Source organism: Ursus arctos, unplaced genomic scaffold (assembly GCF_023065955.2).
Source record: "Ursus arctos isolate Adak ecotype North America unplaced genomic scaffold, UrsArc2.0 scaffold_32, whole genome shotgun sequence".
NCBI lineage: Eukaryota > Metazoa > Chordata > Mammalia > Carnivora > Ursidae > Ursus > Ursus arctos.
The window spans coordinates 9,916,413-9,939,335 of NW_026623008.1; the positions used below are offsets into that span (position 1 = coordinate 9,916,413).

At 41.0% G+C, this 22,923-nt stretch overlaps 1 protein-coding gene and 1 non-coding gene across 3 annotated transcripts in view; both read left to right on the forward strand.

Moving 5' to 3' along the window:
• Window positions 1-22,923, forward strand: part of KAZN (kazrin, periplakin interacting protein) — a 1,011,261-nt gene that overhangs the window by 359,462 nt on the left and 628,876 nt on the right. The window lies entirely within an intron of this gene.
• LOC113270714 (U6 spliceosomal RNA) lies at window positions 4,298-4,404 on the forward strand. The gene has a single exon (XR_003321913.1). It is a non-coding gene; the product is annotated as a U6 spliceosomal RNA (small nuclear RNA).

Below are 22,923 nucleotides of genomic sequence, written 5' to 3' on the forward strand. Positions count from 1 at the left end.
CAACTGTACCAATTTCTTTGGTATTGTCCTGATATGTATGGATTCCCGTTTTATCAGATGCTCTCCAGGGGAGTAGTTCTAAAGACGAGCAAATTGTTAGGAGATTTGGAGGCCATTTCATCAAACACATGCTGTCCTTGAAGGGCTTGAATGCAAGGCAGTTAACAAGAATTAATGAGAAATTGGCAGCCTGATTTTTTTGGCCCAGTCAAAATGTGTGGAGTCTCGCTGCTAATTAAGTCTCTACATTTGTCCCAGAACAATGCCACCTGTAGGTTTGCCTGATTTATGTATTTATTTTTCCACATGGCAGCTGCGCGAAAGAAAAACAACCAGTGTGGTGAAAAATAAATGGGGTTTCCCCAAAATGCAATGGAGGAGCCCTTAAGAAATGATGGCTAGATTTTTGTGATACACCACTGATTGTCTAAAACTCCAATTGTAAGTCGGAGAATCATTGTTGAACTAATAAAGATTGATTTCTCCCTACCAGTGGCAAGGCATCATGCAGGACACTGTTGGGAGCTTGAGGGTGAATAAGACACGGGATAGCTCTCAGGTTACACTGCACAGGCCTCAGTTCTGAAACAGAGTGACCAGAGTAAGAGAGTCCTGGGACGGAGTCAAAATGGTGGCCAGGGCCAGATTTCAGGGGCCTTGGAAGCCATGCGAAGGCATTCGGGCTTGATGCTAAGTATTATAGGAATCCACTGAAGGGTGTTAGGCATAGGAGTGGATTAATTGACTTATATTAAAAAAAAAAAAAAAGTCTGGCTGTTGTGTGGGCCAAGTCCAAAGCAAGGAGATTAGAGGAAGCCACTGTAATCCATCAGGCAGAGAGATGATGGTGCTGCACGAGGCTGAGAACCGTGGAGAGAAACCAGTTCCCAGTAACAGTTATTTTGGAGGTAGAGCCCCTAAAACTTGCCAGTAAGATGGGTTGGATTGCAATGAGGGGTGGTGAGGGGAAGGCAGGAGCCAAAGATGATCCTAGTTTTGAAAGAAGGGTAGGATTTGAACATGTGGTGTTGACAAAGAGGATATAATAGGCAGGAAGGTGTGAGTGGAAACATGAGGTGAGAAAATGGAGGCCATGTCCAGGGAGGTAGGAGTAACTCGAATCTTTACGGAGAATGAAGTGCCAAAAGGAAAAGCATAGTAGAGGTGGTTGGAGCTGGAGTGGAAAATGCCAGACCAAGGAAAATGAATTTCTTTCTGCAGGCAATATGGAACCACCACAGGATTTTGAACAGACTAGAAAAGTCCCAGCAGGCCTCCACTGGTTAGAACAAGTCCACCACCTTCCTAATGACCCATTCTTGTACTCAATGACTTAAAGAATATTTTGCATCTAGCATAAATCTCTCTATTGGTTCCATGGAAAACACACACACCCACGCATTGCCTACCTCACTGATTTTTAAAACGGTTTAAATTCCCTTTTAAGGCTGCTGGTGGGCCATCATATTTACCAGACTATTGGCAATTTCACACATTCAAATTACAACCTCCAACTTCTGCAAATAAAAGATCTTTATGTTCCCCAGTTGTGAAGTTTACTTGCAATTTCTATGCAGCGTGTTCCGTCTGTGCTTGCATTCAGAGGCTCTGTGAGCACATCTGCTCGCTGCCACATTTGAGAATTCCCAAGAAAAAGAGGGTTTTGTTGTAAAAGGCTTGGCAGCCCAAGCTCTTTCCAAAGGATGCCTCATGGAAGCTGTGCTGGAGGGAAGTTGTCACAACAGAGGCACCAACCCTGACAGTGTGGCCAGCTATCTTGAGAAGTCTGACACCAAAGGAAGCCCACAGTGATGAGCTTGATTAAGAGATCCATCAGGCTTCTTGTCCTATTGAAGAGATGACCTGTTTGGGGCTTCTATAGATCATCTGTCACTCAGTAAATATTTAAATTAGTGGTTGGGAAAGGCCTTTGTAACCGTGGTGAAAAATTAAAGGTTGGACGCTGTTCTCATCACATGTTGAGCTTCAGGTCCAACACTCTGTGCTGCACCACGAGGGGAAGACAGGAGGAGTGTAATGAGAGGTTCAGAGCAGGCGAGGACATTGTAGTCAGACCTGGGTTTGTTTCCAGGCTTTGACACTTCTTTGCTTTGAGACATTGAACTTTACCTCTCTACACCTTTGGTTTCCTTAGCTATAGAATGGTATGATAAGAATCACTTGGCGGAGTTGTTGGGATTCTTTAATAAGACAATTTGTATACTCTTTGTATCTCCTAATAAGTTCCCTATAAAGCTTTAACAATCCCTTTCTCATATAACTATCTTAAAGGCAGTTTTCTACATGAAGCCATTCGATGGACAGTGGAGCTCCTGAAGCTGTAGAAATTTAGAGAAGAAGCATCAGTGTAATAGAATAATCAGGAAGGCATCATGGAGGCCAGAAATTATAGCTGAGCCTTGAGCCACAAGAAGTATGTCAGTAAGGTTTTACAGTTCTCTCCTATAGTGCTTCATACAGTGTATTCTAGTTGAGCTATGACTGATTCTAAAAAGCAGGGGTCATGCCTGATTCTTTCTTGTAATGGTTCCTGTGCTTAGCACAGTATAAGACACCCAGAAATGGATTAGTAAATATTGGGTGGGTGAATGGTTGGATGGATGGAGGGAGGTAAAGAGAGAAATTTTAAGGGAATAACATTTAGAGAAGAAGAAAAGCAGTGCAAATGTATGGAGGTGGGGATCAGATGGGTCATGAGATGGTTTGGGCTCATAATGAGCTCATGATGCTTGGAGCAGAGGATATACTCTGGAGAACTGCAGGAAAGTAAGTCCCCAGATATTAGAACCAAGTTCAGGGCCTCCTGTAGGCTGAGGAGAGAATGTTCACTTGGTGTTCAAGTCAATTGGGACATCTTTAGCTGGAGAATTTCAAATGGGGAAAGAGATGTTAGGACACGTAGTCTGACAGCAGTGTGAACAAAGACCTAGAGGGGAAAGAAAGAAGAGGGGAAAGGCAGTCAGAACCTACCACAGGGTACAGGAAATAGAAATGACTGGGGTTAATGGATCCAGGTTCAAATTCTGGCTTGGACAAGTTGCCTAACATCTGAGAGTCTTGTTTCCTCAATATGTCTTACTTGTAGTCCTGTTCTTTTCTCCTTGCAGTAAAATTACTTTCAGGGTACCTTTTAAATAATCGTAATCACACTTAGTACTGAGTACTTAATCTGTGGCAGAGCCTACAACAGGGCTTTGCAGTCATTGCCTGCTTTCTCTAAATTAACAGTTACAACAATTCTAGAAAATAGGTAGCTATTACCCCATTTAATAGATGGAGAAACAGGTATGTGGTGCTTTAACAAGTTGTGCAGTCTCTTCCAGCTGATGGGAGAGGTAGGATTCACACCCAAGTCAGCCTGATGCCTCAGCTTGCCTTCATTAGTTTTTTTTTAAATAAGTTTGTATTGAAGTAGAATGTGTACAGTGAACAGCCTTTTCAAATGACCCCCAGTGATTCCTCCCTCCTGGTATTCACCCCCTTGTGTAATCCCCACCCCTTGAGTTTGGGCTGGGCCTAGTGACTTGCCTGTAATGAATAGAATATGACACTTGGGGGCACCTGGTGGCTCCACCGGTAAAGCAACTGACTCTTGATTTCGGCCCAGGTCATGATCTCTGGGTCGTGGGATCAAGCCCTGTGTCCAGCTCTGCTCTCATCCAGGAGTCTGCTTAAATTCTTTCTCTCCTGCTCCCTCTGCCCCTCCCCCACTGCTCGTGCATGCTCTCTCTCTCTCTCTCTGAAAAAAAGACAATATGACATGTGATGCAATGTCACTTCATGATTACGTTACAAATGCCTGTGACCTCCATCTTGGTAGAACTCTTCTCCCTCTTGGCTTGCATGCTTTGGTGAAGCAAGGTGCCATGTCGGAGAGGCCCATGTGGTCAGGAACCGAGGGTGGCCTCCAGCTGACAGTCAGCATATAGCTGAGGCCCTGAGTCCATTAGCCCACAAAAAACTGAATCCTGCCCACGAACACACAATTGAATTGGAAGCAGAGCCACCCCAGGTGAGCCTTGAGGTGAGACCACAGCCCCAGCTGCCATCTTGCCTCAGAGACCCTGAAGCAGAGATCTCAGTTACACCATGCCCTCTTCCTGAACTATTGAACCTGTGAGATGGTAAATATTTTGAGCCTCTAAGTTTTGAGGTGGTTTGTTGGGGAGCAATAGACAGCTAATACACCACATAGAAAGAAGAGTGTATAAATCACTGTGGTACAGCTTGATGAACTTTCACTGAGGAAGCACCTCTGGTATCAAGAGCTGCCATCGTGCTCACTTCGGCAGCACATATACTAAAATTGGAATGATACAGAGAAGATTAGCATGGCCCCTGCGCAAGGATGACACGCAAATTCGTGAAGCGTTCCATATTTAAAAAAAAAAAAAAGAGCTGCCATCACTAATGGATGTAATCAAGAGATAGACCATCCCCAGGACCCCAGAAGCTGCATTCCCACGCCTCACACTGTCCACGTCCCACCATCCCAAGGAAAATTTCTCTCTTGATATCTGACACCATTGGTTAGTTTTGCCTGATTTTGAACTTTATATAAGTGCAACTGATGCATAAATATTCTTTTGTGTCTGACCTCTCTCGGAGCCTGCCTTGTTTTTTTTTTTTTAAAGACGTATTTATTTATTTATTAGAGAGAGTGGGGGAGGGGCAGGTGGAGAGAGAGAATCTCAAGCAGACTCCCCACTGAGTGCAGAGCTCAACATGGGGCTCCATCTCACAACCCTGAGATCATGACCTGAGCCGAAACCAAGAGTCAGGTGCTCAACTGACTGAGCCACTTGGACACCCCTTGGAGCCTGGCTTCTTAATCACTCCCTAAACCCTCATCAATGGAACCAGTGGACTTCATTATTCATCTTGCTATGATTTTCATCCATCCCATATAACTAATTCTGTGTATATATTCTGCATAATAAATTACCACAAAACATAGCTGAAAAAAAAAGTCAGTTTTTCCTAGTTTTGGTGCTTATACTTTTTACAATGCATTTAAAGAAATTGAACTACCTTAAAGGGTTCTTCTGTTCTTGTCCCTTGTTCCCCTAAATTCACTAGAAGACACCTTGAGCAAGTCCCTTCACTTCCCTGGGCCAGGGTTTCCACTTGTGTAAAATTAGATAGTTTGGCCTAATTTTAAGTTCCGTCTGTGGAATCCTAAACTTGTTGGAGGAACTTCTAGCCCAGATCATGACATACTCCGTGATGTCACCCCTTTACTCAGGCATGTTGACAAATTTAAGTAATTTTCAAAATCTAGTTTAATTTTAATCCATCCCAAAGACACATAAAACCTACCACTTGGGATGGAGAGATACTATGAAATAAATAATACATAAGATGTGAATTCCAAAAGGGTTGGGAATCATAGGGCTGGGGGAAAAAATGATGGTTTGGCTTTTTCAAGTGGAAAATGAGGCCAGTGAAGACAAATTACAATGATAATTGCCTACTTCTAATCAGTGGCAAATTATGGGTAAGTGGGTAACTGGGCAGTTAATCCTAGGAAAAGCCGTTTGCTCTGTGATATTCGATACAGATTTGAAAATTTAGCCTTGAATAAAAACAGTTTAACTCCCGTTGGTGATTTCTTTCCACATCTGTGCATGTAAATACTTTGAGTTTGTGTATTCCAAGTTGGCTGTGTTGTACCCCTCGGGGAGAGAGAAGTGAGTTCTCAGGAGCCTATTTTGTCCTAAACCGGTGACACCTGCCATCGTCACCTTACAGCTAGACTTGTCTACAATTTCTAGGATCGCTTTCTACTTAAAGCTGATCACATTTAGAACTACACAATTTCCACACCTTATTTACCAAATCACTTTTTTATTGAAGCAAATGGAAAGAAGCGTCCCCCAAAGTCATCGCTCTGATGTATATGGTCTGGCCTTGCTCATCTTCATTGACTTTTCGTCGTGAATTAGCCCTACCTCCGCACCCCATGGCCTGGTCCCATGGGATTCCCATCAGTTCTTAGGTTTAGACAAAATGCTCATGCTTCCAGGACTTTTTGGCACAGGCCTGGCCCCTTCTGAAAGCTCAGGAGGCTTCCCTGCCCACCCCACCCAGTGGCTTCTTCCCAGCTCCTCTCTAACTCTTACGGTGACATGTCCCCATCATCCTTCCGTTCAGTTTGTTTAAAAGTAAATTTTTTTATTAAGCTGTAAGTCACATACCATGAAATCCACTCTTTTAAAGTGTACGAATCCGTGTTTCTAGTATATGCACAAGGTTGTACAATTGCACCATTTCCTAATTCTGGAACGTTTTCATCACCCCAGAGAGAAACCACAGGCAGCCATTCCCCATTCTCCCTTTTCCCACAAGCCCCTAGAGACCATGCATCTACTTTTTGTAGCTATGGATTTGCCAATTCTGGGCACTTCAGACAAGCGGAATCCTGCAATATGCAGGCCTTGGTATATGGCTTCGTTCACTCGGCACGGCATTTTCCACGTCCATCCATGTTGTAGCATGTATGCGAACTTCATGCCTTTTTACAGCAAAATAAATTCCCTTATCTGGATATACCCCATTCTGTTGATCCATCTATCAGTGGGTGGACAGTGGGCTTGTTTCCACTTTTTTGCTGTAATGGGTAATGCTGCTGTGAACATTTGTGTGCAGGTATTTGTGTGACCTTCATTTCCTTCAGTGTGTTTGTTTATTATTTGAGAGAGAGAGAGGGAGTGCATGAGTTGGGGGAGGACCAGAGGAAGAGGGAGAGAGGGAGAATCTCCAGTGGACTCCCCACTGAGCATGGAGCCCGATGCAGGGCTCGATCTCAGGACCCTGAGATCATGACCTGAGCCAAAATCGAGATTTGGATGCTTACCTGACTGAGCCACCCAGGTGCCCCTCATCTCCTTCATTTATCAGACTCATTCTCCATCCATCTTCACAACCACCATGAAATGTCCATGGGGGCAAATTCCTTGTCTGTCTCATTCACTGCGATTTCCCTAAAGCCCTAGCACAGTGCCCGGTAGCTAGACATTTGTTAAACAAATACATAAGTAACAAAACAGTGAAATAGATAGTACTATAGTGTTACATTTTAAAAATCTATTTTATCCTCACCATGAATTTCATACAATACATACAACCCTTGGTCCCAGTACACACTTTCAGTGTACAATTTGATACATTCTCACAACTGTATATATACTTGTATAACCATCACCACAGCCATGATCAAGATAGGAGACATCCCAGTCAAGAGGTAAAACAATTACATCATCTGAAAATGTTCCCTCATGTTCTTCCCAGTCCACATACAGCCCCCAATCCCGGCCCCAGCCCAACACTGAGCTCCTTTCTAACATGATAGACTAGATCTGACTTGGTCTGAATTTTATAAATGGAATCATATATTATGTACTCTTTCGTGTCTCAAGTCTTTTGCTTAGCATGTTTTTGAGATCCATCCCTGTTGTTGGATGTATCAGTACTGTGTTCCTTTTTATTACTGAGTAGTGTTTCATTGTAAGCATATACCACAAGTTGGTTATCCACTCATTGGGTAAGGGATACTGGAATTATTTCCAGTTTTTGGCTTTTATGAATAAGGCTGCATGGACATGCATGCACAAGTTTTTGTGTGGACATATGTTTTCATTTGTCTTGGGTATATACCCAGAAGTAGAATTGCTGGGTCTAATGGAAAATGGTACTTGACTTTATAGAAGCTGCCCAACTCTGTGCAAAATAATTACGCTATTTTTCATTCCCACCAGCAATGTATGAACTTTTCAGGAGCTCCCCATCATCACTATACTTTATATTATCAGTCTTTAAATTGCATTCCTCTGAGTGGATATGTATTAGTATCTCTTTGTGGTTTTCATTTGAGTATCTTTGATGGCTTAATAATACTGAGCATCTTTTCATGTGTTTTTTGGACTTGGTGAAGTGTCTGTTCACACTTTCACCCATTTTTTTTTTGAGTTATGCTATTATTGAGTTGTAAGAGATCTTTATATATCCTGGATATAAGTCCTCTGTCAGATAAATATACAGCAAATATTCTCTCATAGTCTTTGGCTTGCTTTTTCATATCCCTAATGGTCTTTTAAAAAGTAAAAACTGGTAAAAATCCTTACTCTTTTTTTTTCCTTTATGATTGTGCTTTTTGTGTCGTAATTGAGAAGTTTTTCTTACACCAAGATCACAGAGATTTTTTTTCCTGTTTTTGTTTACTGAATGTTTTGTTTTGGCTTCTATGAGTAGGTCTAGAATCCATTTCGAGCTGGTATGTGTGTATGATATAAAGTAAGGGTTAAAGCTTATTCATCTATACCCAACCAGCTCAGCATTTTGTGATACAAAGACTGTCCTTTTCCCGTTCAATTCCTCAGCTTCTTGTTGAAAATCAGTCAACTGTACATATGTGGATCTGTTTCTTAAGTCTCATTTCTTTTCCATTGATCTATATGGCTATCCTATGTCAATACCATATTGTTTTGATTACTGTAAATTTGTCGTGAATCTTCAAATCTGGTAGCGTAAGTCATCCCCTTTTGTTCTTTTTAAAACGTGTTTTTTGCTACTCTACATCCTTTGCATTTCTATATAAATGTAAGAAAATTGTGTTGATTTCTGTAGGAAATCCTGATAGGATTTTTATTGGTATTGCATTGAATGGACAGATCAGTTTGGGGAGAATTGACACATTAAAAATATTGACACTTTCAATCCATGAACATAATAAATCTCTCAAGGTTTTTTAAAGGTCTTAAATTTTTTTTAAAGTCTTACTTAAATTTTCTTGACAATATTTTGTAGTTTTCAGTGTTCAGATATATATATTAGAAGGATAGATATATGTACACATATATATATTGATATATTGATTCCTAAGTATTTCATGTTTTTACGCTATTGTAAATATTATTTCTAAATTTTAATTTCTAATTATTCATCATTAGCATATAGAAATAGAACTAATTTTGTATACTGACCTTTTATTTTGCTCTTGTTAGGCTCATTTACTACTTACAGATTTTTTTTTAATTCCTTGAAATCTTCTACACATGATCATGTCATCTGAAAATAAAGTTTTACTTCTTTTCCAGTTTATATGCTTTCTATTCCTTTTTTTTTTTTTTTTTTTACAAACTGCATTGCCCAGGATCTTGTATGATGTCAAATATGAGTGATAAGAGTGGGCATCCCCGTCTTATTTGTGATCTAGGGGAAAAACATTCAGGTTTACACTCTTACATAAGATGTTGGCTGTAGGTTTTTTGTAGATGTCCTTTATCATTTTAGAGAAATTTTCCTTCTATTCCTACTTTGCTGAGAATTTTTATCATGAAAGTATATTGAAAATGTCAAATGCATTTTCAGCATCTGTTGAGGTGATCTTAGGTTTTCTTTATTCTGTTAATAAGGTGAATTACGCTGATTGGTTTTCAAATTTTAAACCATCTTGGCTTTCCTGGGATAAATCACACTTGGTCATGGTCTATTACTACTTATATATATTGCTTTTACTTACAGCAATTGCGTTAAGAATTTTTGAGTCTGGATTCCTGTAGTTTTCATATAATATCTTTGTCTAGTTTTGATGTCACAGTGACTCTGACCTTATAATATGAATTGGGAAAGTTTCCCTTTATTTTCTGAAAGAGTTTGTATAGAATTGGTTCATTTCTTCCTTAAATGACTGATAGTATTAATGCGTAAAGACATCTGGGCATAAAGGTATTTTTTTTCTGGTCAGGTTTTTAATATAAATTTAATTTCTTTAATAAATACAGGATTGTTCATGTTTTCTACTTTTTGGTATCAGCTTTGCTTATTTGTGTCTTTCAAGAAATTTCTCTATTTCAGTTAAATTTTTAGCTTACTGGCAAAAAGTTGTTCAAATTTGTATCGTCTTTCTAATGTCCGCAGGATCTCTAGTGAAGCAGGATCCAGTGATATCCCTGTTACATTCCTCATATTAGTTATTTGTGTCTTCTCTTTGTTCCTTGATTAATCTAGTTAAAAGTTTATTAATTTTGTTGACTTCTTTTGTTTTGCTTCATTGATTTTCTTAATGTTTATCCATTTTCTATTTCAATGATGTCTGCTCTTATATTTACTCATTTGAATTTAATTTTTTCTTCTTTATCTAGATTCTTTCTTTTTTTTTAGATTTTATTTATTTATTTATTTGACAGAGAGACAGCCAGCGAGGGAGGGAACACAGGCAGGGGGAGTGGGAGAGGAAGAAGCAGGCTCCCAGAGAAGGAGCCTGATGCGGGGCTCGATCCCATAACGCCGGGATCACATCCTGAGCCGAAGGCAGACGCTTAACCGCTGTGCCACCCAGGCGCCCCATTCTTTATCTAGATTCTTAATGGAACACTCGGATCATTGATCTTGAGCCTTTTTTCCCCCTCTTTGTAACATTTAAAGCTATAAATCTCTAGATTTTATATGTTGTGCTTTAATTTTAATTTAGTTCAAAATATTTTCTAATTTCCCATATGATTTGTTTTTTGACCCATGGATTATTTAGAAGTATGTTTCCTAATTCCCAGTTATCTGGGAATTTTTCAGCCATTTGTCTGCTCTTGGTTTCTGATTTAATTCTATTGTGCTGAAAGAACAGTCTGTGTGATTTTAAATCTTTTACGTTTACTGAAAGCCTCCCTTGGGGGCTCAGCATATGATTTATCTTGGTGAATATTACCCGTGTACTTGAAATGGATGTATACACTGCTGTTCTTTGTTGGAGCAGTCTATAAATGTCACTTAGGTCAGATGGGTTTTAAGTGTCATTCATGTTTTCTATACATTTACTGATTTTCTGTCCACATCTCCTATTGATCATTGAAAGAAGAGTGCTGGGGTTTCCAACAATATCTGTGGATATGTGGCTTTCCCTCTCAGTTCTGGCAGTTTTGTTTCATAGTTCTAAAGCTCTGTTGTTTGGATTGTTATGGCATTTTGATGAATTGAGCCCTGTATCATTTCATAATATTCCTCTTTATTCCTATTAATAGTCCTTGTGCAGAAGTCTGTTTTTCTGATGTTAGTATAGCTATTGCAGGGACACCTGGGTGGCTCAGTCGGTTAAGTGTCTGCCTTCAGCTCAGGTCATGATCCCAGGGTCCTGGGATCGAGTCCCGCATTGGGCTCCTTCCTCAGCAGGGAGCCTGCTTCTGCCTCTGCCTGCTCTGCGTGCTGCTCCCCCTGCTTGTGCTCTCTCTCTCTCTCAAATAAATAAATAAAATCTTTAAAAAAAAAAAAAAGTATAACTACTGCAACTTTCTTGAGTCTTGTTGATGTGCTGCAAGTTTTTCCTGCCTTTGACTTTCAACCTATTTGTATCTTTATATTTGAAGTAGGTTTCCTGTACATATTAAATGGCAGGGTCTTGCTTTTTTTATTTTTATTTCTTGATCCAGTCTGACAGTCTCTACCTTTTAAATTGTAATGTTTAGATCACTTTTGATGTGTGTATTTATTATACGTATGTGCAGCAGTCTACCACCTTGCTGTGTGTTTTCTTTTTGATTTATCTGTTCTTTGTTCCCCTTTTCCTCCCTTCTTTTGGATTATCTGAGTATTTTTAAGTTCCTTCTTTTTCTCCGTAATTGACTTATTATCTATAATTTATTTTCAGGGGTTTCTCTGTGGTCTGTATGATACAGCTGTCGGTGATCATAGCTTAACTTCACGAACCTTACTTACACCAAAATAAGTTCTGTTTTTCCTCTCCCTTTTTTTGTGCTACTGTTATCAAAGATTTTACTTCTACATGACACCTTGCTATTGTTTTCACTTTAAACAGGTGATTAGGGGCGCCTGGGTGGCTCAGTGGTTAAGCGTCTGCCTTCGGCTCAGGGCGTGATCCTGGCGTTCTGGGATTGAGCCCTACATCAGGCTCCTCCCATGGGAGCCTGCTTCTTCCTCTCCCACTCCCCCTGCTTGTGTTCCCTCTCTCGCTGGCTATCTCTCTCTGTCAAATAAATAAATAAAATCTTTAAAAAAAATAAACAGGTGATTATTTTTTAAAGAAATTTACAGTGAGACTTTTTAAAAAGAATATTTACCTGTTTATTATTTCCAGTATTCTTTATTCATTGGTACCTTCATTTCATCTCTCCTATTATACGGGCCTTTTGATGACAAATTCTCTCAACTTTTGTATGTCTGAAAAAGTCTTTATTTTGCCTCTGTTTTTGAAAGATATTGTATTAGCTTTAGAATTCTTTATTGACTGTTTATGTTTCTTTCAGCCTTTTGAAAATGTGATCTCATTTTCTTTTGGGTTGCATGACAAGAAGATTCTTGTCATTTTTATCTTTATTCCTCTAAATTTAATGCCTTTTTTCTCTTCTGCTTTTAAGATTATTCCCTTTGCTAGTGGTTTCCAGCAATTTGATTATGCTCTCCCTTGGGGTGGCTTTCTTTTGTGTGTTACCTTTGGGGCTCATTCAGTTTCTTGGATTTGTAGTTTTTAGTCTTCATCAGGTTTGGAAAATTTTTACTCTATTTCTTCAAATATTTGTCTTGTCCCTTTTCCAAATTCCCATAACACATATTAGACCACTAGATACTGTCCTACAATCCGTGAGAGTCTATAATTTTTCTTTCTGTACTGTTTTTTTTCTTTGGACAGTTTCTATAGTAACATCTTCTAGTTCACCAACATTTTATTCTTCAGTATTTAACTTGCTGTTCATCCTGTCCAACGAATTTTAAATTCAGACATTGTAACTTTCATTTCTAGAAGTTCCGCTGGTTGTCCTTACATTGTCAACTTCTCATTCTATTTAGGTTTTTCTTCAAAAACTTGAAAATAGTTAAGATAACGTTTCCAGTCTCCTCTGCATATTCCATCACTTCTGTCACTTCTGGACCATGTTTTTGATCATTCATTTATTTTTTTCTTGTTTGTTGGTTTTGTTTTCCCACTTCTTGGCCTGTCAGGTAACTTTTTATTGAGTACCGGACATTGCAAATTTTACATTTTGGGGGTTAGAATCTGTTGTCTTCCTTTAGAGAGTATTGGGCTCTGTTCCCAGGGGCAGTTCACTTACGTACAAGTCAGTTTCATCCTTTCAAGACTTATTTGTAAGCTTTGGTAGGCTAAGTCTAACGTCGTCTTCATGCTCCTAAACTACTTGTCATGTGGTCTTTCCAAGGCCCCACGCAAATGATCCAAGTGATTACTGAGTCCCCAGTGATCACTCCGGCTGGAATCAAATTACTCCTAAACCTGTGAGAGCTCTCAGAACTCTTCAGCTCACTGCTCACGGGTTGGTCTTTGTTGACTTCAAGGAGATTTATCCTGTACCTGCACATCTCTGTTTACGGCCAAGACCACAGGGGACCTCCCTATGCAGATTTCTGGAGCTCTCACCTTACACAGCCCCATCCTCTTCAGAACTCAGACCTCAGATTCTCTGAACTCAGAGTTCTGTCTCCTCAACTCAAGTTCTCTGCCTGGGACCTCCGCCCCTTCTCCACAGTCTGCAGTATGCCCTCCAGACAGAATGTCAGGGCAATTACAAGGCTTGCCTTATTTGTCTCCCTTCTCTCAGGGATCACGGATCCGATCTGTCTGTTACCTAATGTCTGAAGACTGTTGTTTCATCTCATGTCCAGTTTTCCATTTATTGGTGGCAGGAGGGTAAATCTGTTTCCTGTTTTCCCATTATGATTGGAAGCAGAAGTTCTTTATAGCACACATTTTAAACAGAGTCAAATGTGATGATTTTTATCCCTAACCCTGACCCATTAATAATTTATTCCAACTATAAACTTACGTCTAGATTTGGCTAGAATATTATTGCTCTTATTGTTGCTATTGTTTTTTAAATCATAAAAGAATAATAACTATCAGTTATTAAATGTGTATTATTTGTCTGTTATGGTGCTAAGCATTTTACAACTATTTTTTTATTATCACTGTTTTAAAGTCAAGGAAACTCAGGCTGTGGGACAGTTAGTGCAGTCAGGATTCAAACTCAAATACTGTTCTTTGGAAACCTACATTTACGTGTCTACCTTTACCACACCTTTGGTGGAATGAGGAAGGGAGGGAGATTCATGTGATTAAGGTAGACACAAGCTCTCTACCAGTGTTTTCCAAGCTGAGATGAGGTGAGAGGATTTAGTTTCCTGGATTCCATCTTGGAATGTCTGAGTCATAATTTCTGGGCAATTATATTCACTTGGTCTCTCAGGAGGTTCTTACACACAAACTTTTACCCAGATGTTTCCCAATTCCAGCATCAAATATTCAAACTCTAGGACCTCCAGCATCCTCTATCCCACCAAATCAAAACATAAAGAGGAATTTCGACCATAAAATCAGTTCCATGCTGAAAAACTAAATGTTTCCTGGCAGTTATCTATACCTGGTCTTTGTCATTTGCATTTAAATATAGTGACTTTTTAGTTAGAAAAAACCCAACAGTCAGCAGGCTTTCAATTAGCCTCTGATACCACCTGCTCTGAATTATAAAGCTTCAGACTACAAAGTCATGCTTATATCTAAACACAGTGTTTTAAACTTTGGATTGAAGCACTCTATAGACTTCAGTTTCCATGTTTTTCAAATTAATGGGTTAGATATTTGAAGTCTTGTTCAGCTCTAAAATTTTGTTATTTAAAATATTGTTTTTTAAGTAAAAACAGTTATCAGTGGTTTTGCTTTGTTTTTAAGCTATCGTAAGGAGATTTTGTTTTTCAGAGTATATTCTCTGGAATTAACGAAGTCACAAGAATGTACAGTAGCATTTCCTGCAGCCTCAAATGGCAAGAATGCACCATGAAGCACCCTCTCCACTTCTGAAATGCTCGTTCAGGCTCTTTGAAGTGCACAGCATAGCTTACAAAATCTGGTTTGTCAAGGGGAATAAAATTTATTGATTGAAGTGTAGGCAAACAATCAAAGGAAATGCTGAGTGTTTGTCTTCTTTTAAAAAAATCCATCTGAAAGTCAAAACCAGCCAGAATGTTTTGTATTGAGGATGGCCAAACAGAAAAAAAATCAAGCTATCTGTGCTAAGAAGTGGTTTTGCCCAGTCTCCTTTTTATTCAAATGGGAGTGTCAGGTTATAAGATACTATTAATTGTTGAGTAGCTCTTACTTAAAGTGTAGCATAGAGGGTATTTAATTAAAGAGGGACATACAGAATTTTAAGCCTAAACCTGGATTTTATTACCAAGAATGTAAAAGACAGTAACAGGACCTGGTGTTTATAATCTTGTCCCTGGCTCACTAAGGCAGCCCCAGCCAGCTGTGCAGTCAAACTCATTTGCATTTATTTGATCAGAAAATGATTATTGTGTACTATAAAAGCATCATTCATTTCCTATTACCATTGATCTCCGGAGAGTTTCACTCAGATCTTGCCAGGAATTTCAAATGGCAGGTGGTGGAGCTATATTTTTCTATGATTAATCATATAGTCTAAATTCAGTGATTACAACTCATTAAAGAGAGCATATTTCCTATTAATGAACACTTAGTGCCAGAATTCAAGACTCAGAAGTTGCAGGCCTAGAATAAGGTGGACACTAGATTCTGAAAGAGGAGCTCTTCCCTCAAGGGCATCCCTGGAGAAACTATTCTCATGGGGCTCCCTTTGGATTAGAGCACAACCCATCAAGGGTTCGTTCACCTCAACAGGATACATTCCACATTTTAGTCACTGGAAGGGCTTTGTAGCCAAATATGATTCTGAAGACTCGGGACCTAATTTTTGAAGCTCAGATTATCCATTGGGTGCTCAATCCTAACAAACTTGTTACTGACTTACGGATGGGATGACACGACGTTATCTAACCAGCTGCATTTCAACCACAGAAAATGGTCTCTCTGGAGCAAACTCCATTTCATGTTTGAAGGCTTAATTAGGTCTCCACCCCATACTCATAACTTCAGCCTCTTTACCCTTCCTTGCTGCTCAGACAGCCTCCAAATAGCTCCCGGAGTCTGTCCCATCTGCCTCTAATTCACTCTATGCACAGCCACTTGATTGCAAGTGTTATAGGGAAGTGACATCTGAAATCGGTTTTTTCCACTCTTTTATCTAAAGGAAAGGCCTCTGATAATAGAATGGACTAGGTTAGTTCCCAAATTTAGTGACTTATAACAACAAAGCCTTATTTCTCATTCAGGCCATTTGCAGTTTTGAGTCATGGTGGTGGTGGTGGTGGGAGTTGGGGGAGGAGGCAATTCTAATGCCTTCTTACTCAGGAACCTAGACAGATGGAGTCTTCACCATCTGGAGTGGCACCCAATCACCATGTCTTGAAGGGAACATAGCAAATCACACATTAACTCTTAAAGACTTTCTCTAAGAAGTACTTTCTTTTTTTTTTTTTAATTTTATTTATTTATTTATTTTAGAGAGAGAGCACCAGCACATGCATGCAAGTAGGGGGAGGGGTGGGGGGAAGAGGGTCAAGCAGACTCCATGCTGAGCTGAGCACAGAGCCCACTGCAGAGCTCTGTCTCGGGACCCTGAGATCATGACCTGAGCCAAAACCAAGATTCGGAGACTTAACCTTAACCAACTGAGCCAGCCAGGCACACCTAAGAAGTACTTCTAATTGCATTGCATACGGGCCAAATTGAGTTACCTAGACACACCTGATGGATGAGCAGAGTGGTGCGATCCAGCCATAGGCCCAGCAGGAGACCTGAAAATATTGATTGGCTAATAACTACACTGATAGCACTAGTAACCAGATAGTCTATCACCCTAGTGACCAAATAGCTCACCTTCTTTCTTACATTCAAAATACCCTACCCCTTATGAAAGCCCCATTCAGGTAGGACATTAAGCTTGGGGTCCAGGATCTCTGGGTGATATGAGATAGTCTCTACATCAGATCTGGATCTAGAACTAAAAAGACAAGGAAGCGGTCTCTCTCACATCCACCAGATAATGGTACCATAGGGATAAATTATGCATGGTAAATGCTCCTGTTCAGGGAGGGGAAAAACACTGGCCTGTGGCAATTCTGTAATCCTGCCAGGCAGACATTGTGAGATTTCCCTCCTTAAAAATAGGGACATTCCCTAAAAAGACCATGATCAAATTCCCTGGAAGGTCCTCCCCTGTCCATTGTCCTTTGGGAAGCTTCTCAGAGATTCTTCCCTTGCAAAAGACTTCCCTTGGCCGCATCCGAGCTGGGGACTAAGTCCTCCCTGAGAGATGAGCACCTTCCTCAGCTCATATTCTGCACATACACAGGTAGGACCCAAAAGGTCATTCAAAGTCTAGAACCATCACATTATCTTTGAGTGCCAGTGATGTATCTTTTATTATTACAATTTGCCTCCCAAACAGATGGCTTCTTAACTCTCTGATTCCAGCCAACAACTTGGTGCCGATAGCCATACCTACCATTCATTTCAAAATGCAGTCCTCATATTTGCTGTATTTCTCTGCTTTGTCACCTCCCTCTCTCCTTTCTTGACCTAATACACTATACCTGGAACCTATCAGGTGTGACTTGGAGGAGCACATTCTTGTTTTCTTTCCCCTGAGATATTGGGACCACCTGATGGGATTCATTAGATCTTTATTTGAAACACCTTCATCCATTCAAAGGTTTGAGAAAGGGGTGTGATGGCTATATCTTTTATCTGACCCTTGCCACAGATTGAGTTTTAATTGGCCTTTACTGCTCTGAGACTTGATCAATTTTAACTCAGTATATATAGTTAAGAAGCAATTGTTCTTCCAATCATGTAAGTCCTTGAATTTATGGACTCTCTTCTCCTTTTCTTACCTGTTTGAAAAATGACCAATTTCTTCCGGAGTTTGTCTCATTCTTGTAATACCTTGCCAAATGCAGCCAATAGCAACCTACACACCATAATTACATAATGTTATCCAACCAGTTTACTTAAACATGCAAATTATTTAGGGATGTGACGTGCCTCCCAGTGCAACCACAGATGACAGTTTGCCAAAAGGTTTTCTACTCCATAACATGGATGGGTATTTTCCCAATCCCTGACTATAGCTTTGCTTCTTACCACTGATTGGTAGACCAATGTCATGTATTTTAGGTTTGAGTAATGGCAGCAGCTCGCTTTAAGGTGCTAATTTCTGTATTAGTGAGTATGGGTTATGTGTGCTGCAGTAATGAGCATCCCTAAAATTTCAGTGTCTAAAACAACAGCAACAAAGACTTATTTCCTGTTCACATCACATGCCCATTTTCAGTTAGTGGAAGTCTGTGCCCCATGAACTTCTCACTTAGAGACCCATGCTCATAAAGACTCCACAATCTGAAATGTCTCCAGTAACCATGGCACAGAAGAGAGGGTTGCAAATGCTACACTGACTCCTAAAGGCTTCTTCCTAGAAATGGCCAGGCATCACTTCCACTCACATTTCCTTGCCCACAACAGGACATAGGCCTTATTGGACTCCAAGGGTAAATGGAAGTGCTAGCCTACCAAGTTTCTGGAAGGGAGGAAGGTACTCACAATATTGATTTCTAGCACACCACTTTTATTCCCTGGCCCCTTCCAATGGGCTTCATGTTTTAAATGATTTTTACCAGTCAAAGCACATTAATTATGTAATAGTTTCTCCACTTGAGATAGTCTGAGACGGCTGCAAATACAGATGTTACTCCTTAAACAGTAACTCAGTATCAACCTATCTCCGTAACCTTATTGAAAATTAATATACAATTTTCATGAGGCTGTGTAAAATTATGAAAATCACCCGTGAACCCACATAATTACATTTGTGACCCTAGAAATGCAGGTACCTTGAGAAGATGGTTATTATTAGGTCTTTATCAAGAAGCTTCCACGCACAGAATTTTCTAGAAAGACGAGAAAGAATTGAAAGGGGAAGGAAAGAGGATGTAGAGACAAAGTCATCTGCTTTATATTTGTCTGAGCCCTGTCTATAACCCTCAGTACTCCGAGGAGCTCACATGGACGTGTTCCTTTCTGAGCATTCCTTCCCCTCACCTCTCCGACCTCAGGTAGTCTTCCCTTCTGGGGACTAAAAACAAAGATGAGGCACCATCTCTCTCAGCATTAAAGCCAAACAGACCCTTTTAGACAGAGCTGAGTTGCAGGCATCAACAGTATTACGTATTTGTAAAGAAAACCTCACTTCTCCTGCTATGTGTTTCTCACACCCTACCACACCTAGAACACTTCTGACAACAAGCAATTCTCTAGGACACCAGCTGGGTGTCCTACAACTTAACTAAATTCTGACCCTATCTACCTGGAGAGCCCTCAGGTTAAAGGGTCAATCCTACAAGACTGCCCTCCTCACTCCAGACGACCACCTCAAATCCAGGCAGTCACCTCTGCTTCTGAAGATTGACTGTAAATCAGAGGTCTGCATGATCCCCTCCTCAGGTCTGATTAATTCACTAGAGTGGCTTACAGAACTTAGGAAGCCAGCTTCCTTACTGTTTACTAGTTGTTTTTTTTTTTAAGATATTATTTATTTATTTGAGAGAGAGAGCGCACAAGCAGGGTGACGGGCAGAGGGAGAAGCAGGACACCCCCCTCCCCCCCCGCTGAGAAGGAAGCCCGATGCAGGACTCGATCCTGGGACTCCAGAAGCATGATCTGAGTGAGCTGAAGGCAGACGCTTAACCAACTGAGCCACCCAGGCCACCCTGTGTTTACCAGTTTATTATGAAAGTTATGTTGAAGGATACAGAGGAACATTCCGATGGGTTACATGCATAGGACAAGGTGTGTGGGAGGGTGCCTGGAGCTTTTATGCTATTCCTGGAGGTGCCACTCTGCCAGCACGAGTTCACCAAGCCAGAAACTCTACACACCCCCTCCTCTGGAGATTTTTATGGAGGCTTCATCCATAGGCATGATAGATCACTAATTCTGTTTCCAGCCCCTCTTCCCCTCTCTGGAGAATGGAGGGTGAGGCTGAAAAGGACAGCTGCTCTCATAGCTTCATCTTTCCCATGTAGGAGCCCACCATGTCATCTCATTAGAACCAAAGACACCATTATCACCCAAGAAATTCCAAGGGACTTAGGAGTTCTGTACCGGGAACCAGGTCAAGAGCAAATAGTCAGAACAAAAGTGCTCCTGGTGCTCTTACAGGAGTTTCGGGAGCCCTGTGCTAGGAACTAAGGGAAGAGACCAATATATATCTTTTCTATTGTCTCACAATATTCAGTGCTAACTTGAAAATGCTGCCACATGACCACAGAGTGTCTGCTTCCCTGCATTTTCAAATTAGCTTTATTCCATGTTTAGAATATTTCTGAGAAAATACCAAAGATCTGTCACCCAAACCAGCATTTATTGTGCAGACCTTTTTTTTTTTTTAAGATTTTATTTATTTATTTGACAGAGATAGAGACAGCCAGCAAGAGAGGGAACACAAGCAGGGGGAGTGGGAGAGGAAGAAGCAGGCTCATCGCGGAGGAGCCTGATGTGGGGCTCGATCCCACAACGCCGGGATCACGCCCTGAGCCGAAGGCAGACGCTCAACAACTGAGCCACCCAGGCGCCCCCATTGTGCAGACCTTTTAGCATCATTTGACACAGTTGATCACTCCCCTGTTACTTGAAACACTTTCATTGTGCAGCCTCTGGGACAAACCTCTCTTGATCCTCCTCTGACCACACCAGCCACTTGCCATCTCCTTCGCTGATTTCTCCATATCCCCTCCCCTTTTAGTGATGGAGTCCCCGGGGTTCCAGTGCAGAGAACTCTTGTCAATCTATACCTTTTCCACAGGTGAACTCGCCTGGTCTCCTGGCTTTGAAAACCATCTCTATGTTGAGGACTCTCCCTTTCTGTCTTAAGTCCAGACTTCTGCTGGGAACTGCACATTCTTATCTCCAACTGCAGACTTAACATCTCCGCTTGGATGTTCCATGGTCACCTCAAAGTCGGCAAAGCCAAAACTCAGGTTCTGGTTTCATCTCTCACATGTCTCTAGAGTGGCCATCATCCGCACACCTTAGTAAAGGAGAACTCTGTCCTTCTTGTTGCTCGGGCTGCAAAGCTCAAAGGCATCCTCTGTGTGTCTCTTTCTTACACGTGTCATATATGACCCATCTGGAAATGGGCTGTCCCTTTTCAGAGTATATCTGAAGTGTATTTTCAGAGGGAATCTGGATATATCCTGCCCTCTACATTCTATTTTCCACCAAACAGGAGCCAGAACACCCTTTTAAAATGAACTCATGCCAAATCCTACCTCTGTTCAACACCTTCTAATCGTTTCTCATCTCACAATAAAATTCTAAGTCCTTACCAACAAGACCCTTCATGCCCTGGCTCCCCTGCTACTCTTCACCTTCCCGCTTTCCACTCTCCACCTGCCTTCACTCGACTCAAGCCACCCTGGACCCCTGAGTGATCCTCAGTCATACTAAGTACTCCCTCACCTCTTTTCAGGTCTGTGGTCACCTGTGAGCTGCTCAGATTCTCAGGGCGATTTTCTCTGATTATCCCACGGAGAATAGTAGCCCCCTCCTCTCACTATCTATCCCCTTTCATTTGTTTTATTTTCTCTAGATCTTTCTTACTACATATTTGTTTGTTGGCTTGTCATGAGTCCCCTCCTATCAGACTTCAGTTCCGTGAGGGCAGCTCTCTGCATTAGTGTTCGTATATCCCCAGTGTCTGGAACAGTGTCTGAAACACAGTGCTCAGCAGATGCTCACTCGTGACTATAGAAATGTGTTAGCACAAGAGGTGTGTCCCGAGGAATAGTTTATTTAAAAAGATAAAGTGTCCATGCTTCCAAATGATTTTTTTCCCTATAAATTACAGTAGCTTCAAAATTAGCCATAATACAATGTCTCTGTGACTGACTTGTGTTTCAATGTATTCCCTTCAGTACTGGAGAAAGGGTTGGAAGTACCGCCAACAGGGCAAGAAGCCCTAACCACATGCATCTTGAGACCCAACCACTTCAGCCCCTGTTTACTCTTCCCCAGCATGCCCTGCCTCTTCTACCTTTTCTGATACCCCTGCCTGGACTGTCCAAGCCACCTCATTTGCCATGGCTAATTCCATTCTCTGCTCCAATGCTATATCCTCAGGAAGTCCTCCAGCTGGCCTCCACCTCTCCCTTCCGTATTCTCCCTCAGAGCTGAACCTCTATCTCTAATCTGTTTTTATAGTCTGATAACAGGTGGGCCTGCCTTTCTCCATTTCTAGGAGAGCTGTATGCTATCCGTGCCTGATTCTACCACAGCTCCTTGAACGCAGGTGGCCATCAAGAAAGTTTCGGTGACTTAAAAACCTAGAAAGTTGCAGTAGAGTGGCTTTCCACCCTCCCTATTTAAAACCCTTTCCCGAGACCACTGATGTGACCCCTCTGTTTGCTCAAAAGACAGGGGGCTCTCATCAGCCCCACCGTGTCCTCTGTGCCAACACTGATCAGACATCCCAAATACTAAATTCACAGGTGGCTATAGAAAATGGTCTCTTTTCATGGACCATGGAAAAACAATTGTGCCCACATAAGATTGCTCAGAAAAGGGGGAAATTAAAGAAGATGGTCTTGCTAAGCTATCTGGAAGTGAATCTTTCGGAATAAAATTGCATTAGCATCCGAGATTCTACTATTTAAGCCCTTGGATCACTTATATTTTCCTTACGAATATTTTTGTATGTTTAATGAATAGAAATGTCTCTGGATCACATAGTGGGAATAACTTTTGATATTTTTCTTCCACTACAGACCAGAGAGACAAAAAATTTGCCTATTTCTTCTCCTGTGGGATAGCAATTTAAGCTTCCAACAATGTCCATACAGGCCCTCTTCTACTAACTTCAGTTCTTCTCTGTCCTTGATCTCTTCCTCCATGAATCTTAAGTTTCTTTCATTGTAGTAGATACACAGGTGTGAATTTCAGAGGAGACACATTGCTGCTATTTTTTATGC